The sequence below is a fragment of the Primulina huaijiensis genome, chromosome 3 (assembly GCF_012295235.1).
Source record: "Primulina huaijiensis isolate GDHJ02 chromosome 3, ASM1229523v2, whole genome shotgun sequence".
Taxonomy (NCBI): Eukaryota; Viridiplantae; Streptophyta; class Magnoliopsida; order Lamiales; family Gesneriaceae; genus Primulina; species Primulina huaijiensis.
In genome coordinates this window covers 4207678-4210364 of record NC_133308.1, presented here as the reverse complement: position 1 = coordinate 4210364, position 2687 = coordinate 4207678, and positions in this window count along the sequence as shown.

The following is a 2687-nucleotide window of genomic DNA, read 5'->3' as shown; positions in this document are numbered from 1 at the left end:
AAAAAAAAAAAAAACACTTTATGGTGCAAAATTATAGAATGAGAAATGTCTCTTGAATATTTTAAATTTATCTATTGGGAGATATTATTTATCATATTTAATACATTGTCTAGGTTTTCAAATTAAGGAATTTTAACGTCGAGATAATATTTTTAAAAATTGTTAAGGATAATTAAGAATATAGAGATGGAAGAATGAATACGAATACTTTATTCATGACTGAAGACTTCCATTTATAGAATATATTCACGGAGTTTGAATAATAAATAAAATGATATCTTAATTTAAAATCTTATCACAATAATAATCTACAACTTATCTATAATACTTCTCTTTAGATGATTAATGACTCTACAAATTATTTTCGAGATATGTGAAGAATCGAATGATGTCTTGTTAAAACCTTGTCAGTAAAACCTATTAGAAAAAAACCTGAACGAAAGAAAGAAAAAATACAACAATAGATGCTCCCATGATCTCAATCATCTAAGATCTGTTAACTAATGCATCACTATCTTGTGTACCGGTTTCTTGAATGTTGAAGTTGGTAATATTTTGGTGAATAAATTAGCTATATTGTTCACTAGAAAATTTGATGCACATCAACATCACCATTTTCTTGAAGCTCATGTGTGCATCCATAATCAATTATCAGTAAATATCTTCCTATCATCTCCACATTTTGTATCATTTTTTTCCTAAGAATTACTCTATAAATAAGTAAATTAATAACTTCAACAATAGTTAGTTCCCACAATGGTTAAGATTAAATATACACATGGACACCAAGACACATAAGAACCATCAGTAATTAAAAATTGATCATTCATGGAAAAAAAGGCTATTAATAACAATTTGTTAACAAAGAAAATTATATGACCAAATGTTTGTCGTTTTAGTAAAAGCTATAGCTGATGGTAACATCACAACTCAAATATTTTAAAGTATAACACCTCAAACGTCATGATTCGATTGCTCTATATATCCATAAGAGACAAATATTGCACCCGACAATCTTCCACCCAATAATTGCATCCATTACAATCAAAGAGAACCAAATCCACGATATTGACTATGATATCAATTGTAGGACCAATCGTTCGTCTTTTTACCAAAAATTATAACGGATAAGAATAGTACAATTCAAATCTTTTAAACCGTGTATCAGCCAAAACTCCATGTTCTGATTTCTATACATATCGATCGATGTCATTTTTCAGAAGAGCCGCAAAGCGAAAATCGCGATCGAAGCCCACTGATTGAAGAAGAAGATAAATCGGCGCCTTAGAAGAAGAAGATAACTCGATGATGTCCACTAACTATTAGGGTTAAAAAAAACATGAAGGAAATTAAAGTTTAAACTGAATCAACATTTTACTTTGACATTTAAAGTTTTAATTTGTTATTATCTTATTACTTCAGTAAATAAAAATTACAAAGTTAAATATCACTTAAAAATTAAAGTGAAGTCCGTTATTTTAGCCTATGAAGTCTAAAATAATATTTTACTTCGCCGGTTTTATATCCGAAGTTGTTGCTTATATATATATATAACTTGGGAATTCAAAATCGCCGAAGTATTCATTAGCCAAGTATATTAACAAAATTGTACTACTGTTAGCCTGCTATCTTTGTGTTTTTCGATAGTTTTTTTCGACGTGACGCTAATATGTGGAGTGTTATATCAACATTTTTAATGAAAAATGAGTAAAATTATCAAAAATCGAAAGATATATAGCTAAGACTGAAATTTGATAACATAAAAGATCAATATCGCAAAGACCCAAACATACACGACCAAGATGCAGTTTTTCCTTAAATCAATTAACTTAGGGATAATTATCAAATCTTTTGAATTTTTCCGATTTAAGAAGGCATTAATTTATGATAATGTTAACTTAGATAAGAACATCTTAATCATACATATTCGAGTATAAATTATTCTTTGCTTATTCTCCTACATGTTATTATATCTATGGGTATTTATCCATCAATTTCTATTTTTTTTCCCTCAAATTTTTCTTCAAGCTTAATTTCGGTTCATTAATTAATATGCATTTTCACAAAACTAAGATATAAAATATCTTGCAATTGATTAATTAGTTAATTATATAAAAACTCAAAACATGACAAATATGATTAATTAAACTATTATTATCAATTTATTAATATAAAACAAACATTCCAAAGAGTTAATTATTCATGTCGTCCCCCTAGTCCGCTGCACAAATTGCAGAGTGGCCACAAAAAAACAAACGATTCCTACCCACTCAATCTCCATACTACCTATGCCCCGCCAACCCAAATCAACCATTCACACATTTTTTTTTTTGGTATTTAATTAGTTTACACTTCCTTTGGAAAATCCAATTTTTTTTTGTTTCTAAGAATATATTTGAAAATTTTATATATTCACTTGTTTAAAAAGTACTAAAAATCGTAGCATGACTAGCTAGTTGGCTCATAACGACTCATTCTAGGTACTAATCATGATAGTACATACATTAGATAAATATAACATCGAAATTTTCAACTTCAAGTTTATATCGAATTTGAGGTCGAATAATTCAATATCGTTAATCCAACTTTAAAGAAAAATTCCTCCAAGATAAAAACAAGTTGAGTGATTACTTCATGACAGATCGATCGATTAATCTTTGTGTTATTTTATGTATTATTAATCCAAT